This window comes from Dasypus novemcinctus, chromosome 14 (genome assembly GCF_030445035.2).
Source record: "Dasypus novemcinctus isolate mDasNov1 chromosome 14, mDasNov1.1.hap2, whole genome shotgun sequence".
NCBI classification, from domain to species: Eukaryota; Metazoa; Chordata; class Mammalia; order Cingulata; family Dasypodidae; genus Dasypus; species Dasypus novemcinctus.
Window position 1 is genome coordinate 81,862,988 of NC_080686.1, and position 22,912 is coordinate 81,885,899.

Genomic DNA, 22,912 nt, shown 5'->3' on the forward strand with positions numbered 1-22,912 from the left:
GCTTGCCTCCTTTTGGTGGAGGGAAAGATGGAAAATGTTAGCTTTTCTTTTGTAATGAAAAGGCAAAACCTTCCCCAATGAAATGGCAGCTTCCGGGTCTCATCTGTGTAATTTTCTTCACCAACCCACTGTCTCTGGGTTTACTCAGTAACATGGCTGGGAAAGCAGGACCATCCTAGCTTCCCTCCTAATTAGCTCTCAACCCTACACAGCTGGTTGAAAAGCAGCGGGACTTTCCCATGAGGGGCTCTTTCTGGAAATCACTCTAAAGTGGTCTGGTCTCCAAGGACAAATTCAATAGGGAATTTGAGAGACCATAATTATCCCATATCATTTGTAGGAGAGAGATTCCTTTAACTGAATATCTTTCTCGCTTAGGGCAGTTCTCTGTGTTGTTTCTGAACCAGCCCCATCAGCCTCCTCTGGGAGCTTGTTAGAAATGCAGATTCTCAGGCCCTATCCTATACCTGTTGAATCAGAAACTCTGGAGGTGGAGTCCAGCGGTTTGGTTTATCAAACTGCCCAGGTGACTTTTATGTACACTAAACATTGACAACTGCTGGCTTAGGGTATCACCAGGTTTCCTGGTTTCTGGTAGGACAATACTCACTAACCCACTACCAGTTTCAGTGTTGCTTAACCTTCAGAGGTCTCCCAAGTGTTGCTCTCTTGCACCTTCCTTTCAGAGTTGTACCTCAGTGTCTCTCCATCTTTAATGTGCATCCGAATCTTATGGTCATCTTGTTAAAATGCAGATTCTGCTTTAGCAGAGCTGTGGTAGGACCTGAAATTCTGCATTTCCAACTAGCCTGGACCCAGTACATAGGTGACTGCGGGGACTTGCAGTCTAACCTGGGAAACTGAATACACACAGGAGAAAACTACGATTGTAAAGGACTTACCAATTGATCAGTGCAAAACGAGAGCTCTAAACAATGAATATTATGGGAGTTTATCAGGTTAAGACTTGAAGGAGGGCTTGGATAGGATCTTGTCATTGTAAGAATGTTTCCTTGACCCTGATTTGCTCCTCGTTATGGTCCCTCCTGCCACACAATACCCTCATCCTTCCTTTCCATCTCCCATCCCTGCCTGATCCCTTTAACCTGAAATCTTGACTGGCTTCTTTGTTGATGCTCCCATTAATTTCCATGAACCGAAAAGCTGTGACCAGTACAAAAATTTTGGAGGAGATCTAGAGAAGTCCTAGCAAGGTAGAATTTAAGGAAAAGACTTAACTTTACCACCTGGATAAGGTTTTCCAATTGCAAATCTAGATGCCCACTGATCAGTTCTATTGGTTCTGGTGTCCTGCATTCAATGGGCTACTGCTTCTCCATCCTTGATGGCAGGAGTTCTTAGCAAGGAGTCTGTGAGCTTGAATTTAAATTCAAAAAACTTTATTCTTGGTGTGGGTGTGATATATTTATTAAATAATACACAGTATAATGTGGACTTAATAAGGAGTCTGTGGTTTTCACCTGAGTGCCAAGGGGATGAAAAAAATTTAAGAACTCCTGCTGGAAGCAGATGTGGTTCAAGCAGTTGGGTGCCTGCCTACCATATGGGAGGTCTCAGTTCCTCCTAAAAAAAAAAAGATGAGCAGACACAGAGCACAAAACTACTAGACACAGAGAGTAGACAGCAAGCACAAACAACTGGGGGAGAGGGGGAGAAATTTTTTAAAACTCTGGGAAGCAGACGTGGTTCAAGTGATAGGGCTTCCACCTACCATATGGGAGAACCCAGGTTCAATCCCTGGGGCCTCCTGGTAATAAAAAGAAAGAAAAAGCGTGTCCTCACGGTGAGCTGAGCGTCCCCATGGTGAGCCAGTGCCCGCGCAAGTGATTCACTCAGGAAGATGATGACACAACAAAAGAGAGATGAAGGGGAGAGTCAAGGTGAAGCATAGCAGAGACCAGGAACTGATGGGGCGCAATTGACAGGGAACTTCTCTCCTCATCAGGGGTCCCAGGATCAAATCCCGGTGAATCCTAGAGGAGAAAGATGAGAAGACAAAAAGAGAAATAGATTCAGGAGATCACACGGTGAATGGATATAGGCAACAAAAACAGCAGGGAGGGAGGGAGAGAGGGGGAGGAAAAAAAGTGAGCCCTCAATAAATTATGGCTATTGATATTATTTTAAAAATCTTAAAAACAAAAACAACCCTGCTTTAGGGTCTCTCCTTAGACAGGAAAGAAATCAGGTGTGTTGCATTTTTCCAGTAGCTTCTGAACTGGCAAGTTTTCTTTAATCTTTGAAAATGACTTGGCAGTTTCCCTTTGAGGAAAGCTGGTATATGCACAGCTGGTAGCTTTGCTCCTGTATTTGGCACCCCCAGCCCAGCTGCAGAAGTGTAAACTGGGGAGGGGGAGTCACTTTGAGGTCTGCTGGGCAATGATGGCAGAGGAGGCTGTAGGAGCCATGGAAAAACAAGCAAAAGGATGATTGGTCAGCAAAAGAGAAAACTCAGGGCTTCCTGTATGGGCAGATTCCTAAACAGCTTATTTCTGCCTCCTCTTCCCCCATATCTTTGGTGACAGAGGTTCTTCTTCCACCAGAATATTCATACCCATCTCCTCGCAGTGTTTGCACTGCCCTACGGTTGTTAAGTTATGTGGTTGGGAAAAGGTACATTAGCCTAGATTGAAGAATAGACGTTTTCCCTTTGCACCCTCTTCTTACGCTCTGCAGATGCTCATAGAGCCATCAACGATAATTAAGACTATGCAGGAAGAGTGTTTGCAGAAGTAGTAGAAAACATTTTCCTTGCCTGTAAGAGCTAATTTTTTATCTTAGGCATTGTCTCTCTTTTTTTGTGTGTGGGGCTATAATTAAAGGGAAAACTTAAATATCAGATGAATTTAAATATCAACCTAAAGCAGAAGGAGTCAACAAAAAGAGATGTGGAACAGAGATCAAGTGGGCATGGAGGGACCAGAGTACGAATGGAGGTAAAACTTGGCCTTAAAAGATCAGAGTCTGCATGGAGTACTGCTGAGAGCAAGGGTCTGAGGTTCTGAATCTTGACTCTCTCCCCCTTACTGAGTTGGTGAATTTGGGAAGCCTGGAGGATCAATGAATAGCCAAATGAGAGTGTCCAGAAGTACGGCGTCACTCAGGGGTTAGGGCAGGCAATAGAAACCACTCCAGGTATTTCAAGCAGAACAGGATCTAAAATAGGGGACTAAGTGGTTACAAAATGGTAGGAAGAACAGCAGAAACAGAGAGGGTTGGAGGTCATCACGAGGCTTCCAGGCTTCTCTTACAGCTGCCAACCCATGGTCAAGAAGCCGCGGGAAACCACTTTCGCCTGCACAGCTGCCCCACAGTCCAACCAAAACTGGCTTGCCAGACCAGCCTCCCTGGCTACTGCGAAGGCGCCCAGGGATGAGGGTGTGTATTATCAAGCCCAACACTGGAAAGGGATGGCCCTCCCCACCTCCTCTTTCCAGTTCACTTGAGAGTGCGTTCCATTGTAGAAGCTAAATCACATTAGACTATAAAGGAGGGAAAAGAGGCTGGGGGGTGTGGTTTTGAGCCTTCTAGGGGAAAGTGGAGGTAGAGGTGATGGAAATGGATGCCGTCAATATCCAGCAAAAGTATCAAGTACCGTGCAGAGATTTAAGAAATATGAGTCTGCATTGAAGTAGCAAATCATGTTGGATGAAGGCAGCGGAGAGACTGGAGTCAGGTTTTGGTAGACATTAAAAAAAAAACCTCTTCTTTATGGTGGAAAATCCAGTGATAGAGGAAAGGGCTGTCGTAAGAAACTGGCAAAGAGGGAAACCTAACTACATATTTCTCCTGTTTGCCCAGTGGAAACTAACCACGGCGTCTATCTATCTGGGTATGATAGTGACAATGAGAGCACAGCTTGCTCACAGCCTGCAGCTGGACCCGTGTCTTCCTCTTCCTCAACCAAAAGGCTGAGGCCTGTTTTCCATTCCCTCCTCTTTAGAGCCTATCAACTGGACCTTCCCCTTCGCTCCAACCCCTGGGGTGAGAAGCACGTTTTCCAGCAGCTCTGGAGTCACGGCTGCTTACAGAGACAGTGCCAAACCAAACAAATCCAGCTGGAAGGCACTTCCTCCAAGTCTTCCTTCCCTCCTCCCTCCGCCTGGCTGAAACCACAGGGGCTGTTGAACCTCATGACCGGCAGACAGGAGTGAAAGCAAGAGCAGCAGCAGGCCTTGCTTCCCGAGTCAGGAGCCACAGCGCAGTTAGAGTGGTCCTAGTTTATTCTTTCAAAAACGGACACCCTTGGAAATGAAACGATCGAAGTGGGAGAATAGACCGTACACAATCCTGTAACACAGTGCAAAGTGTTTTTGCTCTTCTACCTCAACATGCCCATGATGAAATCAAAGAATTTGGCTGTCTTTACATTTCTCTGCACCTAGAACCGTGTACGGGCGATAGCAGGCAATGGCTCATCCCAAGGTGGAAGGCATAGCGTCACACTCACCAAATATTTCGTTTGTTTCCCTTCATTTTCTAGGCTCCTCTGCAGTCTGGTTGGGTTATGATTATTTACAGCCAATAATCTGAGTGAAAAATGACATGTGTCACTGTCACTGCTAGGCCAGTTGTTTAAGTTAATTAATTAGGAGGTACTGGGGATTGAACCCAGGACCGCATACATGCAAAGCAGGTGCTCAACCACTGTGCTCAACCATGAGCTACACTTGTTCTCCCTAGGGCAGTTAAAAGCTAGTGAGCCTTCTCCACCTCTCTCTTTCTTGCCTACAACAACCTTAGAAGCCAAGTCTTAATTCACAAGACAGATGGGGAAGGAGAAACTCTCTCAGCCCCCTGACCTGTGTTGGCTTCGTACAAGCAAGAAATAAAGTTTTCTTAGGTAGAGCCATTGAGATTTCAGAGTTTGTTACTGAAGCATAGCCTAGACTATTCTGAGTAATAAATATTGAGTTGTTCATACATTTATTCAAGAGATATTTATTGAGCACACCAAATTGGTAGTCATAGGGGCAAGAATAATATATAGAGAATGGCAAATAAGAAGCTGTAAAGGCAACTTCTTAGAGATCATGAAACTCAGGGGACATTGTCAACACCCTCCTGACTCAGGTTTTGTGAAAGCATGGTTTTCAGTATCTCTTTGTATAATGGAGGAGAAATACTTAGTATGTTTGGCATTAGTAAGGCCAAATGCTTGGAGAAAAACCCCAAAATGAAAATAATCATGTTACATGCCTTATAAATATATAAGGCACATACGTAATCTGTTAGACTCTTCTCAATAATCCTATGAGGATGACAGGTTGGGTATTTTTGTTCCCATTTCACATGGTAGGGGGACACATAGTTCATAATGGGCAGAGCCAAGTCTTAAACTAAGATTTTCTATTTTAAAGTCAATGCCCTTTCTACTATACCAAACTGTCTCTTAATAGATGATCTGATGTTTGATCTTCCATGATGCAAACATTCAAATATGGGGCTCAGTGTAGTTTAAGGGTACAGGAATGAGTTATTTTCTCTTCTTCTAGGAAGCTTCCCCTGATCACCTCTACCCCTTCAGACCATATACGTATACATTGAATTCATATTTGTTGAGGGCAGGAATTGTGCTAGGCACTGGGGACACAGGGGCAGGAATGAGGTAGTTCAAAGGACTCTGAATGGTTTTGATATAAAGAACAAGAACACTCTGATGCTTGATAGTAACAGGATGCCAGATGTATCTAAAATGGAGCTATGTAGAGAATTCTCATACTTAGATTGCCTTTGCTGGGTTACCTGACTCCATAGCAATTATTAGGATGTGAGCCAGGAAGAAAGACCAGATTTGGACATTCAAATCTAGGGAACAAAACCAAAGAAGAAGAAAAAAGAAGGGCCAGGAAGGGTCCAGGTCCCAAATGGGAGACACTCATGTTTCCCTAACTATTGACCATCCCTTGTGACAGTTTCTGGAAAATTTTGGAAAACAACCTCTCCCTGGGACAGTTTCAATGGCATATATCCTAGGATTACAAACCCAGCTCATCATATCATGAAACAGTACCTTCTTAGAGTTAGCAGCCAAATCTTGTGGCCCCAACTAAAGATTATATATCTGGAAGTTTTAGAGACACATAAAAGCCTTGGCACCTGATTAGGAAAGTTTTTCCAAGTCAGCTGCAGAGGGAGGCTGTGTATCTCTCCCAGGTCCTTGAACTTCTTGTTTCTACTGCCAAAATTAACAAATGTTAGAAGCAGACCTCGACTATTCAACAATTTATAAGCCATGAATTGAAATGACATTAACCTTTAAGAATCAATCTCAGCATTAATTTTGCATCCAAATCCTTTTATTTATATGAAAAGAGTCTATTTCTGCAACTTCGCTTATATTCTTGCCAAACGTTCTCTACTACCTTATATCATCTAACATCTCTCAGTGCTTCAAACCATAACTCAGGTTTCTCTTCTTCTAGGAAACTTCCCCTGACCATTTCTGCCCCCTTCAGACCATATATGTATCCATTCAATTCACGTTTGTTGAGTGCAGGAATTGTGCTAGACATTGGGAACATGGCAGCAAATTAGCTAAGGTCCCTGGGTTTATAGTGTTCCTAGTTCAGTAGAGCAGAGTATTTGCTTTCTTTTCTACTTCTACAACCAAATCAAGTGTTCCTACTCTTGAGCCTTACAATACACTGCTGACATAAATTCTAGACTGCCTTTCCACATGAAAGCTCTTTGATGGCAGGGACCATTCAGGTCGCGTACATTTCTGGTCTCCTGCAGGGCCTACCAAAGGAGTCGGCCCAGGGTAGCTGCTTGACAAATATATATTGGTGTACATGAGTGACTAATGTTATCCTGTGTCATGTATTATGTAGGCAAGAGATAAGCATACAGGGGGAGATTGACAGAAGAGGGGAAGTATTAGATTTGGTCTGCCTAGAGTACAGACCCAGAGACTGTTAGAATGGTAACTAATCCATCTCAGGCACTGGCCAGGGCCTGTTTATTGCCAAACTTTACTAAGGAACTATGACTATGAACTAATTCTGGTGGAAGCACTTAGCTTATATTATAATACTTGTTTAAGCCTACCAATGGAAATGACACCCAGAAACCCATCACGTTAAAAAAAAAAATGAATTCCCAAAGTTTGACTGTGACTTATGATTTTTTGGGGGACACAGTCATGACCTGGGATTACCTCTACCTCTGATTTATCAGGAATCCTCTGGGTTTTGCAAAATCTCCAGACACACAGTGCCTAGGAGTATGGGTATCCTCTTTCTTTTAGGGAGTGTGCTTTGCAGAATTTCCTCTCTATAGAATTAGGTAAAAGGGTCACCATTGTGCTCCTTTTTCACTATGGAATTATGAGTATTTTTAAAGCCAGAGGAGATCTTTGGTGTTAAACCTGTCACAAAGCTTCATTTCACAGATGAGGAAACTGAAGCAAAAATAGTCTGAAAGAGTCACTCAAGGTCACACAACTCATTGGTATCAGAAGCTGAACTAAAAGGTAGCACTGTGGCATCTACTTGTGTACCTTACACCACATTGTGGTGCCCTATGTTAGAGAACAGCAGCATGGGCAAAACACCCATAGCAGCTTGCCTATAGCTGTCATAATAAATCCCAGACTGATGGAGTTTTGTGGGTTTTCTTCTAGAAATGGCGAGTATAGATCTCCGATAATCCACAGCAAGGGGTTTTATAATGAAATCTATAAGAATTAATCTCCAACTTGCTGAGCAAGCACAAGGTGAGAGTCTGTCAGTCAGGGAGGAAAGACTCTGTAGAGTCTGGAGTTAGAATACAGAAGGCAGGGAAACACGGGAGGGCCAGGGTCTCCACACACTGCTATAGTGGATGCCCAGCCTGTGTTGGAGTACATTGCTCCATCCCCCTGCACTGCATGTATTCACTGTTTGGAAAGTTATTATTATTATTTTTTTAAAGATTTATTTATTTATTTATTTCTCTCCCCTTCCCTCCCCACCCCGGTTGTCTGTTCTCTCTGTGTCGATTTGCTGCGTCTTCTTTGTCTGCTTCTGTTGTTGTCAGCGGCATGGGAATCTGTGTTTCTTTTTGTTGCGTCATCTTGTTGTGTCAGCTCTCCGTGTGTGTGGTGCCATTCCTGGGCAGGCTGCACTTTTCTTTTTTGCGCTGGGCGGCTCTCCTTACAGGGTGCATTCCTGGTGCATGGGACTCCCCTATGCGGGGGACATCCCTACGTGGCAGAGCACTCCTTGCGCGCATCAGCACTGTGCATGGACCAGCTCCACACAGGTCAAGGAGACCCGGGGTTTGAACCGTGGACCTCCCATGTAGTAGATGGACGCCCTAACCACTGGGCCAAGTCCGCTGCCCTGGAAAGTTATTTTCGATATCCCCCACAAGGCCCTAAGCCTTGTCTGTCTTACTCAGTCCTGCTTCTGCAGCACCTAGGACAGGGCCTGGGGCATGGTAGACATTTAATAAATATTTGGTGAATCAAAGGAAGGAGGAAGGAAGGAAAATGAAGGAAAGGGGACTAGAAAAAAGGAAGGAGGAAAGGAGGAAGGTGGAGGAGGGAAGGGTGGAAAGGGAAAGGAAGATTATCCCCAATTGCCACCATTCTTCTTAAGCGATGGGGTTAGAGATGAAGAGAATGAAGGAGTTAGAAGCTGAAGGCCACAGTTAGTGACGGTTTGTATCTCATCTGAGGTCTTCAAAATCCACATGCTTTCTACTACAACACAGCCCTTGTTAGATGCTGGGGGTTAGGTTAGGGTGGGAGGAATGGGGTACAGTGGAGTGCCTGATATGCCTGCCCCCAAGGAGTTTGCAGCCAAGCGGGGGAGCTAGCTAGCTGGTTCATACAGATGACGGCATGGCAAATGCCAAAAAAAGAAAAAAAGGGGTCCAGTTTTTGAAAGACTTTAATGCCTTTGGTTTTTATTCTATAAAGCAACATGTAGATGAGACTTCCAGGCTTAAGCAGAAATACTTAAATTTGCTGTTTTGATGGTAATTACCAATTATATAGTTATTGTGTAATTTCAAATACAAGTATCTATTATGATTCATGTTCAACTACATTATCCCATAGGATTGTCAAAAGGGATAAGTTATATGTTGGGCATAAATCCAACCACTGGCAAATGCCCACTGGAAAATTCACAATAATGTAATTCCTGCCATGCATTTCATAAATGAATCTGTCGAGTCTTCAGATCAAAATGTCTTTGAATGGTGACAAATACCTGTGATTTATATAAGATTGAAACACCATTCAAAGTTTTTTTGAAGATTTATTTATTTCTCTCCCCTTCCCCCCTGTTGTCTGCTCTCTGTGTCCATTCGCTGTGTGTTCTTCTGTGTCTGCTTGCATTGTCAGGCGGCACTGGGAAACTGGGTCTCTTTTTTGTTACATCATCTTGCTGCATCAGCTCTCAGTGTGTGTGGCACCACTCCTGGGCGGGCTGCACTTTTTTTTTCATGCAGGGCTTCTCTCCTTGCAGGGCACACTCCTTGTGCATGGGGCACCCCTATGCCGGGGCGCACCTCAGTGGCACGACACTGTTTGCATGCGGCAGCACTGCGCGTGGGCCAGCTCACCACACGGGTTGGGAGGCCCTGGGTATCAAACCCTGAACCCTTCATATGGTAGGCGGACGCTCTGTCAGTTGAGCCATGTTAGCTTCCCTGTTTAGCGCTGAGCACTATCCATCATTGCCTAGTTATTGACCCAGATGCTATTGTGTGTTATTGTGGCAGCTGGAGAGGCAATGTTGAATAAGAACGTGAGCCCTGCTTTTAAGGAGCTCAGAGTCTGCCTAAGTTGGGTTCTCCAGAAAGAAAGCTGATACAGAGACAAGGTTAGCCATGAAAGACATTTATTGACAGGTAACACCCATGAAAGTGAAAGGGGGTATGTGTGAAGCAGGACTGGGCAGGGAACTCCTTCATTCCACAAAGGAGAAATGACATCTGTGAACGGAAAGAGGGAAGAAGCAGGTTTAGGTAGAAAGAGCCTTAGACCAGGATGCAATCTGGATGAAGTCTCAACACCCAAAGACTTCCCAATAAAGGAGTCCTGAGTTGGCAGAAAATGAGGTCCTACTACTACAGTTAAGGCCAGCCATTGGCTGGAGCGGCTGGAAAAGCCCACGGCCTCGGCTTGAAAGCTGAGGCAGATTTTGAGGGCATTAACAGCTGGAGGCTGTCAGCTAACTGAGCGCCTTGCAGCTAAATAGCAAGTTCTTTTCTGAAGGGAGATCAAAGTGACACAACCCCATGGCTGACACATGGTGTGATCAGGAAGAAGGCCAATAAACAGGCAATTTAAATCCAGTAAGGGTAATGACAGGGTGCCACAGGAGCTTAAAGATGGGGCACCAAACTCGGACCTGGGGCAAGGAAAACTTCTAAAGAGAAGCAATATTTAAGATGATAAGTAGGAGCTAGCCAAATGAAGGGGGTAGGTAGAGAATTTCAAGGCAGGGGAACGTGATATTCAAAGCATGGCACATTTGAGGAATGGCAAGACCGACAGTATATTTTTTTTTAACTTGTTAGCTGGATATATTTCTTTTTGTTGTTTTTGTCACAGAATACTTTGCAGCAGAGGAAACTGGCACTGCAGTCTGGTAGTATAATGGCTTGTTCACATCAACAGTACAAGGTCATCCCTACTGGCACAAAAGCCCTACTGGCACATTCCCTATGAAATTCAGGACTTCTCCAATATTTTCTGTTTTTCTTTGTCATCTTTTTAAAATAAACATTTTCCAGGTTTGTCCAAAAGAAGGCCATGTAGGTTCTTGGCTTGGAAAAAACAATTGCTGCATACTTGGACTGTCACCTTCTCTAGGCTGGCATTTGATATCTTATTCTTTTCCCAATTCATTTTTATTGAAAAAAAGAAAAATGCTCAGCTATTAGTTTTAAAAAATCTCTAAGGAAAACACAAGAGCAAGGTGTTGAGGTAAACAAGCAAACAAACAAACAAAAAACGGAGGTACCTCTTTTTTCACGTTTCTCCTTTTAAAAATCTGTAAATTTAATGCCCTTGGCCATTGACCTCTGGTAAATTTCTATTTTTTTAAAAAGAAAGAAATCACTTCACCAAATACTGACGCCTTATACACCAAAATGTAAAAAGACAAAATACATTCTTCTTGGTAGAATTTTTCGGTTGGCTGCTTCGTTTGGTGAGTTCCTGTTTTCTTCTTCCAAGTATTGACTCTTGTTTTTTAAGTAACCTAGTGTATGTTGAGTCTGGTTTGTATCTTTCATTTTTATTCCTTTTGTATGATGTGATAATCAGAGTACTTGCCAGCAAAGAAATGCCCAATAATTCTGACAATCACTTCCTCACTGTCATCTGGCATCTGGTGGTGAGGCATGGTAACTTCTGCCCTGGCTAAGCTCAGCAGTTCATTCACAGTTTTGCTGCCCTTGCCCATCCGTCGGCCAGCTGTAGTAGAAGAGGGCACTCTGATGTGGGCTTCAAGCTTCGCCTCTTCTTTGGGGTTAAAGATGGTTTTCTTCTTTCAGTTTCCCAAAGATCTGCCCCTGGGGTTTGAAGTAGGCTTCTGGTGGCCCAGCAATGAGGACCACCTTGGTGTCAGAGCCTTCCACGGGGGCAAACTTTATTTATGTTTTTGTTTTATCAAAGAGAGAAAGAGTTTGTTTGTGCCAGCAAAGGAGGTCAGAGGCCTTGAGTGACCCATAAGCTGCCTCCTGGATTTGTGGCAATTCTAAAATTTTATGACATCAGGAGTCTATTGAGTAATTTAAACTTTAAGGAGCTGAACAGAATGGGGGGTGGGCACCAAAGCAGGGTAAGTCACAAGGTTCTGGGATAGAGTACAGAGTAGAGGTCAGTTACAAGGTCTTTCATATGGGTATTGGACAGAGGAGGGTGGAATTGTTACCATCACAGTCATACACAAGTATGAGCGCTGGGGCATCCTTCCTTAATGTTTGATGTGTGCCCCCTTCTTCTAGTGATGGCGCCCATAGCCTGGGATGGGATGGAGACATTCACAGTCTCCTGCTCTGGATAGGAGTGATGATGCAGGAATAGGCCAAACTGGTGAGGGGGTCAGGCTGGAGAAGCATCCAGAGTAGGTAGTGAAGGGGGTGGCAGGGGGAGTGTGGGGAGCTCCATGGGCCCTGCTGGTGAGGCAGCATGGAAAGTCCTGTTGAAAAGCTGCTGAGCATGCTGGGGTTCAACCTGGGGATCAGACTGGCTTGTTGATTAACAGTTTGCATATCATTTTCAAAGGCCTCATACAGCATCTTCACAAGCTCTGTCTCAGCATTGGTGCAGGCCTCGACCGTGCCTTTCACAGCAACGGTTCTTTCAGGGTTGTAAATGCTCACATTCCGCAAGGATGAAGTTTCTTGGCTCCCATTTCATACTCGTTGTTCTTCAGATTTCTGCCTTCATTTCCAGTCTTCCAACCAAGCCATTGTGTGCCATGGCTTGGTTGGTCTCATCAGCCTCTTCCTGCATGACTTCAAGAATGATGCCTCCAGTCTCGAAGCCAAACTCAGCATGTAAATGCAATGCCTTCCCCCCAGCGTGGGACATGACACCCGGGGATGAGCCTCCCTGGCAACGAGGGACCACTATCAACTACCAACTGATGATGCAACTGGAAAATGACCTTATACGGAAGGTTCAATGCGGATCAGCAGAATATCCATGTCTACATAAAATACCATGACTTTAAAATGCTGTTTGACCTAAAGTAAGGGGGAAATGGAAAGGAGAAATGAGTTTATATGGCTACGAGTTTCTAAAAAAGAGTCTGGAGGCTGGCAGAAGGTTTGCCCTCATGCACAACTGAGCAGAGTCAGAGAGACAGATAAAGCAGATACAACCCCCAGATATTGGTTCCTTTGAGGGCTAAAGAGACCCATGGGAGTTATGGTCATGGCCGATGGGGTTAACTACCAGGGCAGATGGCCCCTCTTTGGAAATGGTGTTTATGTGTGATGAATCTGGACTCAGATGGGATCTCCCTTCATAAGACTTTCATGCTAATGTGCTGGAGGTGCAGTTAATGTTGGGGTTTAAGATATATTTAGGGGATTTGAATCTCTGGACTGACAATGTGATAGCCAGACCCTGAGCCTCAACAGACTCCAGCACCTACAATCTGATTTATTGGACTTACCACACTCAGCTAAGATGGAGGTGAAGAAGGACAACCACCACACCATGGAGCCTAGAGTGATTACAACTGAAAATGGGAGGATTGCATCCAGCATCCAGGTGGAATCTGAGCCTCCTCTTGACATAAAGGTGCAATGGACACAACCAATCCAGTGTCCACATAGAAGAGGTGGCATTGGATTGGGAAAAGTGGACATAATGGACAAAGGGTAGGGGGAAAGGCAGGAAGAGATGAGAGGTGGAGGTGTCTTCGGGACATGGAGCTGCCCTGGATGGTGCTTCAGAGGTAATCACCGGACATTGTAAATCCTCACAGGGCCTACATGATGGAATAGAGGAGAGTATGGGCCATGATGTGAACCAATGTATATGAGGTGCAGAGGTGCCCAAAGATGTACTTACCAAATCCAATGGATGTGTCATGATGATGGGAACGAGTGTTGTTGGGGGGGGGAAGAGGGGGGGTGGGGGGGTGGGGTTGAATGGGACCTCACATATATATTTTTAATGTAATATTATTACAAAGTCAATAAAAAATAAAAAAATTAATAAAAAAAAAAAAAAAAAAAAAAAAAAAGAATGATGCCTCATACTTCAGAGATCTCTGCTGCCTGGCGGCCAACATCCAGTAACACTTGGTCTTATGTAATGCTCAGAATAACTATATTGTGCCTGAGAGGTAGCAATTATTAATTACACCTAGTTCCCTATGAGAAAATTACGGCTGAGGAGGGGTTAAGTAACATGTCTGTGGTTGCAGAGTTAATGTTCACAATGTAAAACAAAGCATTATTTTTCAAAAACTTATACAATCTGAAGGGGAAAGTACTAAATTTTGAGGTTGATTATACAATGGAATATTAAGAAGTCATTAAAAGGATGTTTTCAAATGATCTTTAATGATATTAACAAATGCTTGTATGATTTTTAGTGAAAAGTGGAATACAAAATTATACCTATCTTTTTAAAAGAAACAGCTTCATTGAGGAATAATTAACTCATTTTAACATATAATCCAATAATTTTTGGAAAATGTACACTGTCATGCAACCATTACCACAATCCAATTTTAGAACATTTCCATCACCCCCAAAACATACCTCCTGCCTGTCTACAGTCAATCCCTAATCTTACTCCACGTACAGGCAGACACTAATATTCTGTCTACACAGATTTGTTTTTTCTGGACAATTCATATAGACGGAATAATATGTCATCTTTAGGGTTTGGTTTCTTTTGCTTAGTATTATGTTTTTTGAGGTTCATCCATGCTGAAGCACATAACAATAGTTTCTTTTTAAGTACCAAATAGTATTCCATTAAGTGGTTATATCACATTTTGCTTATCCATTCACCAGTTGATGGACATTTGGGTCATTTCAATTTGGTGTGGTTATTAATGCTGTTATGAACATTTGTGTGCAGGTTTGTATGGACATATGTCTTCATTTCTCTTGGATACCTAGAGAAGATATCTACCTAAGTATGCAATTGCTGGATCATATGGTAAAGACACATTTAACTTCTTAAAAACAGCCAAACTTGTTTCCAAACGTGGCTGCATCAATTTGAGAATTCCAGTTTCTCCGCATGCATACCAACACTTGTAATTGTGTATCTTTATTATAGCCAGTCTGGTAGTGTGAAGTGATATGTTAATATGGATTTAATTTGCATGTATGTAAAGACTAATGATGAACTTTTAAAAACTGCTTATTTGCCATCTGACAGTCCTCCAAACTTTTGCCTGTTATTTATTTATTGGTCTGTTATTATTACATTTTGTGTGTGTGTTTTTTTTTTAAATTTCTCTCCCTCCCCCCACCCCCTCCACCCAGTTGTCTGCTTTCTGTGTCCATTTGCTGTGTGTTTTTCTGTGTCCGCTTGTATTCTTTTCAGCGGCACCGGGAATCTGTGTCTCTTTTTGTTGAGTCATCTTGCTGCATCAGCTCTCTGTGTGTGCGGCCCCACTCCTGGGCAGGCTGTACTTTTTTTTGCGTGGGGCGGCTCTCCTTACATGGTGCACTCCTTGTACGTGGGACTCTCCTACGTGGGGGACAGCCCTGCATGGCACAGCTCTCCTTGTACACACCAGCACTGAGTGTGGGCCACCTTCACCACACGGGTCAGGAGGCCCTGGGTTTGAACTTTGGACCTCCCATGTGGTAGGCGGATGCTTTATCCATCGAGCCAAATCCACTTTCCTATTATTACATTTTGAGTGTTCTTTTTATGTTGTGAGTACAAGTCCTTAATCAGATACGTGGTTTGCAGATATTTTCACCGGTTTGTGGGTTGACTTTTCCTTCTCTTAGTAGTCTTTCAAAGGGCAGAAATTCTTAAGTTTGATGAAGTATAAAATTTTCCCTCATGAATTGGGCTTTTAGTGTTTTTTAAAGAAAACCCTGCCTCATCCTATGACAGACCTGTTTTCGTCTAGACTTAAAAAAAAAAAATCATTTTAGCTTTTGCATTTAAGCACATGATCTGTTTTTAATTAATTAAAAAAAATTTTTTTTGAGAGAAATCAATAATTATAAAACAAATGTGCAGGCCTTCCAACAAATAGCATCCTTGGTGGGAGGAAAAGAAGAATGACTCCTTCACCCGCCATGTGCACTCCCGGCCCCACCCATAGCTCTGCAGTGGCTTTTTTTTCTCAGGCAGCAGCACACTGTTACCATCCCAGGCCTGTATGGGAGATGATGGTTGTGTGCCAGTGTCTGCCAGGTGGCTCCAACCTTCAAAGCTGAAGAGTTGAAGGAATGACTAATTGGGTGGGCTCATCATGTGCCCATGCCTCATCTAATCACTACAGCCAAGGAGGCAGGATCCTGGAATTGATGACAAATTTCATTCCAAATTAATGGTGAGAGTGTTACTGGATGGCTCTGGTTACTGGGCTTCTAGGTTCTCGGCTTATGCTGCATAAAAGAATTTAAGGACATGCTGTATGGCAGGCAAGGGAGTAAAGAGTTTATTAAGAAACAAGAAAATGAGAAAGGTACATGGTCCGAGGCATGGACCGCAGGCATACTGCAGGGTGAGTTGTGCCCATTTTTAATTAATTTTTGTACATAATGTGAGATACAGATGGAAATTCATTTTACTTGCAGATGCATAGCCAATTGTTCCAGCACCATTTGTGGAAAGGACTATCATTCTGAACTGAATTGCCTTTGCCCCTTTCTTGAAAGTCAAATGACTCTATGTGAGGAAGTGGATTTGGCTCAAAGGATAGAGCATCCATCTACCACATGGGAGGTCCAAGGTTCAAACCCCGGGCCTCCTGACCCGTGTGGTGAGCTGGCCCATGTGCGGTTCTGATGTGTGCTGCAAGGAGTGCCGTGCCATGCAGGGGTGCCCCTGCGTAGGGGAGCCCTACGTGCAAGGAGTGCACCCCGTAAGGAGAGCCGTCCTGCACAAAAAAAGCTCAGGCTGCCCAGGAGTGGTGCCGCACACACGGAGAGCCGACACAATGAAGAGACACAGAATCCGGGCACCTCTGACAAGAATACAAGCAGACAAAGAAGAACACATAGCAAACAGACACAGAGAGCAGACAACTGGGGGGGGGGGGAGGGGAAAGAAATAAAACAAAATGAAACAAAACAAAAAAACCAATGACTCTATATGTATGGGCCTATTTCTGTACTCCGTATTCTGTATCAGTGATCTTGCTGTCTATCTTGCCACCAAAACAATACTTTCAGGATCACTATAGTCTGCCGATTCTCAACTGGAAGCAACTCCTCTCTTCCCCTTTCTGCCCCCCGGGGGGGCATTTGACAAAATCTGAAAACATTTTTCATTGTCACAGTCAGGGAGGTGCTACTGCGATATAGTGGGTAGAAGTCAGGGATGCTGCTAAAAATCCTTCTATGCATAGGACAGTACCATACAACAAGAATTATCTGGTCCAAATGTCGGTAGTGCTGCTTTTCCAATACCCTGCTCTCGAAATTACACTATACATCTCTAAGAGTCTAACTTCAACCAGTATGTTAGTTCACCTACGTTATAAGAATTTTACTTCGGTATGCTTCCATTTTTTCCTGCCTTTAAGCAAATGTTCTACATTTTACTTCTACATATATTATAAACTTCATAACATATTGCTATTATTGTTACTTTAGATAGTTGATTGCTTTTTAAAGAGATTTAAATAATAAGAAAAAGAATGTTTATACTTAACAATTCCAAGGCTCTTTTTATAGATCCAGATTTTCAATATAGTATCGTTTTCTTTTTGGTTGAATTACAAGTCTGATGCTAATGAACTCTTTCAGCTCTAATCCATCTGAAAATGTCTTTATTTTTATTTTCATTTTTGAAAGATATTTTTGTGAGAGAAAGAATTTTAGTTTGACAGATTATTTTCTTATAGTATGTTAAAGATGTTGCTTCACTGGCTTTTAGCTTATATTGTTTCGAGTAACAAATCTGCTACCACCCTCTTCTTTGTTCCTGTGTACATAATGTGAGTTTGTCCTCTGGCCTCTTTTTTTTTTTTTTTAAGACATATTTTATTTATTTCTCTCCCCTTCCTCCCCATTGTCAGTTCTTTGTGTCCATTTGCTGTGTGTTATTCTGTGTCTGCTTGCTTTCTTGTCATGCAGGACTGGGAAACTGTGTTGCCTTTTTTTTGTTGTTGCATCATCTTGCTGCATCAGCTCTCTGTGTGTGTGGCACCACTCCTGGGCAGGCTGCTTCTTTCTGCACAGGATGGTTCTCCTTGCAGGGCGCACTCCTTGTGCGTGGGGCTCCCCTACGCAGGGGATATCTCTGTGTGGCACAGAATTCCTTGCACATGGCAGCACTGTGCGAGGGCCAGCTTACCATACGGAGGCCCTGGGTATAGAACCTTGGACCCTCCATATGGTAGGTGGATACTCTATCAGTTGAGCCACAACTGCTTCCCTCTGGCCTCTTTTAAGATTATTCTCTTTATCACTAGCTTAAAGCAAATTGGTTATGATGGGTCTTGGTGTAGTTTTTGTCATTTTTTTTTGTGTGTTTGAGTTTTGTTGAATGTCTTGGATGTATAAGTTTATACTTTTTATTAAATTTGGAAAGTTTTTAGCCATTACTTCTACAAATGGTATTTTTGTGTTTGTTTATGTTTCCCCCAGGGTTCCTTATTTTGGGAACTCAATTATATTTGATGGTTTCAAGTTGTCCCATTGTTCACTGTTTATTTTTTAAATGTATTTTTTCTTGACTTATTTTGGTTAATATCTTCTACTTTATTTTCAGGTTCACTAGTCTTTTCTTTTGAAATATCTAATCTGCTTTTATTCCCATTTGATGAATTTTCCATCTCCAACATTTTTGTTTTCCTCTCTAGTATATCCATTTGGGTTTTTTTGTATCTTTCAGATATCTATTTAATATGTTCAGCTTCCTCAGTTTAGTTAAAACAACAATCATTGATAATAACATTCAGTTATAATAAGATCTACATTCAATTCCTGATTTTTACCACCTACTTGTGTATACTTCTGGGGCTTTTCCTTTTGGAGAGGTTGTGGTGTAGTGGAGAGGCCATTGGTAGAACACACAAGATTTGAGGAGGACTTCTGTTTCCTACACTGACTCTATTCCTACTTTGGGTTAATCCCTCAGCCTCTCTGTAAGCACTTCATCCAACTATAAAATGAGAGCATTGGATTGGTAATTTTCATTTGTGTTCTGTGGAGCCTTGAGGCTGCCTGAAGGTTTTTCAAACACAATTAGGAATACTACTATCTTCCACATGAGCTTTCATTTCAATAAGGGGTCCTGTGGCTCAAAATAAGCTTCAAAACAACCTGACAGCTGGTGACCATGGTGGACACACTGGCAAAGCAACTGGCACAAGTCAGACTCACTGAAATCCCGAACAGCTGTCTGCAACACTCTGAAAACAAACCTGGAGAACCTGGAGAAGAAATAGAGGGGAAAACTCTTCACTTGGGCAGTGGGTGATACTGTGAGCAAAGATGATTTTGTGTTGGATTCTGAATATCTCATCACATTCCTGGTCATCGTTCCCAAGCCAAACTATACATGATGGCAAAAAAAAGTGTGAATCCCTCTCAGACATTGTGGTGCTTTCTTGATCTACCAAACTGATTGCTGAGGACAAATGAGGGCAGCCTCCTCATGGTGACTCTGTTTTAAAAGGTGATTGATTTCAAAATCAAAGCCAAAGAAAAGTTCATTGTTCATGAATTTTCCAATGATGCAAAATAAATTAAAAGGGAGAGGGAAGAGATGACCAGATTGATATCTGATAAGAGACAAAAGTATTGGCTGTTGGTGTAACAGCTTGGGGTGAACTTCAGTGAAGCCTTTATTGCCTGGATCCACATAAAGACCTTGGGTGTGTTTGTGGAGTCCGTGCTCAGGTGTGGATTACCTGTGAATTTTTAGGCAGTGCTCCTACAGCCTCATAAAAAGTCATCCACCAAACATTTAAGAGAGGATTTTTTTGGACATTTTTTCGTCTTTATTTTTTTTAATATTACATTAAAAAAATATGAGGTCCCCATATACCCCCCAACCCTCTCACTCCACCCCTCCCACCTTAACAACAATCTCCTCCATCATCATGAGACATTCATTGCATTTGGTGAATACATCTCTAAGCACCCTTGCACCTCATGGTCAATGGACCACACCATAGTCCACACTCTCCCACAGTCCACCCAGTGGGCCATGGGAGGACATACAATGTCCAGTAACTGTCCCTGCAGCACTACCCAGGACAACTCCAAGTCCTGAAAACGCCCCCACATCTCATCTCTTCCTCCTACTCCCTACCCCCAGCAACCACCATGGCCACTTTCTCCACACTAATGCCACATTTTCTTCAATTACTAATCACAATAGTTCAGGAGTAGACTATCAGTAAGTCCACTCTAATCCATACTCTATTCCTCCATCCTGTGGACCCTGGAATGGCTGTGTCCACTCCACATCTATATCAAGAGGGGGCTTAGATTCCACATGGATGCTGGATGCAATTCTCCTGCTTTCAGTTGTAGGCACTCTTGGCTCCCTGGTGTGGTGGCTGACCTTCTTCACCTCCATGTTAGCTGAGTGGGGTAAGTCCAATAAACCAGAGTGTAGGAGCTAAAGTCTGTTGAGGCTCAGGGCCTGGCTATCACATGGTCAGTCCAGAGATTCAGGTGCCCTGGGTATACATTAAACCCCAGCACCAACTACAGTTCTGGTAAAAATAACAGGAGAGGCTTGTGAACAAAGATCACATCTGAGTCCAGCTCCATCACACAGAAACACAAACTCCAAAGTAGGGCCAACTGACATGGCACTGAACTCCATCTGCCATGACCATAGAAGCTGTGGGTCTCTATAGCCCTCAGAAGAACCAATACCTGGGGTGGTATCTACTTTATCTGTAAGAGAGGTTTTAAACTCTGTTTAGATGAAGTAGCTGCTGCAAGTATTTTGGATGCATCTGTGGAAATTCCTGGGTTATAACTTAATAACCAAGATTATTTCCCTTATGTCTCCTTCCATTGTGACCTTAGTCTTCTTGACTATTAGAGGTCAGCTGCACAAAGCTTTCATATCTGCAAATTGCTACATATACTTCTTTCTCTTACCCAGAGAAGAGTCAGGTAGAATTATCTTCTGTATAACTTAGATTTTCTGATAATTGCTCACAAAAGTTAGAGTTGTATTCATTTTTAAAGTTACAATTAAGAAATGTTCTCAAAAACAACAACAAAACACTGGACATTCTTTGACAGAACAAGAATAATGACATGTAGTGAGTGGATTCTGGAACTAGAATATCTAGTTTTGAATTCTTGATCTATCATTGATTGATATAAGATGGGGAAAGTTTCTTTAACAAAACGTTGTTTTTTCTCAACTGTAAAAGAGATGGTAAGATCATGACAAGTATAAATGAGACAGTGAGTTGTGGTGACATTTTCAGTGCTCCACCCAGATCCCCGTCCATCTCTTTTACTATTTCTATGCTTTCCTTTCTTGGCTTTCTCGCACTTCCAGTGGTCTGCTCTTGAACCTCTCTTTAGATGACTGCCCTTGGGCTAATAGAGCTGCTTTTCCTGAGTACACAGAGAGCCAGAAGGGCCCAGAGGTTCATGTCCCTCTAGAGCAATAGGGTATAGAATATGACTGATGTCTGAGAAAAGCCCAGTTCTTTGACTTCAGGGCCAAAAGAGCCCCAAGGTGGGACTTCATCTGAAATTGTACCCTAGTTTGGCTTCATTCCCTTCTCCAAAACCAATGCCTCAGAGACAAGATGGGGAGCTATAAGAGGCCAAAGTTCAGTAGCCAGAGGCCCAGGGAACACTGGAAAAGGCAAGAAGAATACAGATCTTCTGTAACAATGTGATGGAAGCTACCCCAACCCTGAGGTGTCTGATCTGGCCCATGCTCCAACACTCAACCAAAAGGGATTATACTCAGCTTCAGTTCAGATATAAACACCATGTCCAATTTTAGCCTTTACAATTTAGGAGAGATATAACAAAGTAGAAAAGGGTTCAGAAAAGAGCAGAGAGATGATCAAATAATTGGTAAATAGAACCTCTGAGGAAAGGTTAAATGAGTTTGGGTTGTTTATCCAGAGAAAGGAAGGTCAAAGGTCTACTTAATACTTGTCTTCAAGAATTTTAAGTTGAGATCTGACATCTGACCAGATATTCTACATCTCAGAAAACAAAACTAAACACACCCCCTACTCCCCCAACCCCTGAATAGAAAAGTAAAGGATTTGGGTTTAGGATAGAATGAGAAATTGAAAATTTTAAATAACAAAAATGTCTTAATTTAGGGGTAATTAAGGATTGGAAAATTCTCCCACTGGTAGTGGACTTTCTGTTCCCAGTGTTTTCTAAAGCAAATACAGTGCCATTCATTATCAGAAGTGGATATTTTTTAAACAGTGGCTGCAAATCCATTAAGGATCACACAATTAATATGATCTGTTTAACTTTAGTTTTTGCCTGCTCAGCTACTGGGCAGATCAGAATTTGTCAAGCTGTGGACTGTTACAGACTCCCTCCACTCTAGGCTGGTTGAGAAAAGTTGGTAAAGAATCTGAGGGAATCGCCACCCGTAAACATATTTTTCATTTACTGGCTGTACCAATCAGTTTTCACTGCATGAAAAAACATACCCAAACTTTTGGGGCATAAGATAACTTTTATTTCCTTATGTGGGCTTCAGTGGCTCTGCTCCAAGCTGTGGCTCTGCGTTGTTTCTGCTTCATGTGTTCATATGTGGGTAAAGGGGCAGCAGCTACCAAGGGAAAGCACTTCTAATGGTAAGTGAAATGCAAAAGGGCAGAGTCCACTGTCCAAGCACATTTCAGACCCTTGCTTGTGTCATATTTATGAGCATCTCATTGCTTAATCTCAAAGTCAAGGGAACGGAAAGTATACTCTGTCATTTGTGGGAGGTACTACAAAGATATATGGCAAAACGTGTGGATACAGAACAGGGTGAAGAATTTGGGTCAATCATTCCATCTACCACTATGGAAATGTTTCCTTCTGCAGAGAGAAGAAAGGTCAACTACATAAGTGGCTCAGACCTGAATTTCTTGGCATTAAGGTTCTGGTTGTTGCTAGATGGGTTAGGTATTTTCTTGCTTGCATTGGCTACACTGACCTTGCTCCTGGATGCTGCTTTGGAAGGGGGATGGCCAGAGGCTAGGCCATGAGCCTAGGATAGCTCTAGGCAATAGTGGTGTCTCCACTTTCCTCTTGAGGTAGGTTGAAACCT

General features: G+C 42.9%; 2 pseudogenes; one reads left to right on the top strand and one right to left on the bottom strand.

The window, feature by feature from the left end:
- Window positions 1–11,258: 11,258 nt before the first annotated feature.
- Window positions 11,259–12,559, bottom strand: LOC101437035 (insulin-like growth factor 2 mRNA-binding protein 2 pseudogene; annotated as a pseudogene).
- A 4,511-nt stretch (window positions 12,560–17,070) lies between these two features.
- LOC101437463 (V-type proton ATPase subunit C 2 pseudogene) lies at window positions 17,071–20,698 on the top strand (annotated as a pseudogene).
- Window positions 20,699–22,912: the final 2,214 nt, after the last annotated feature.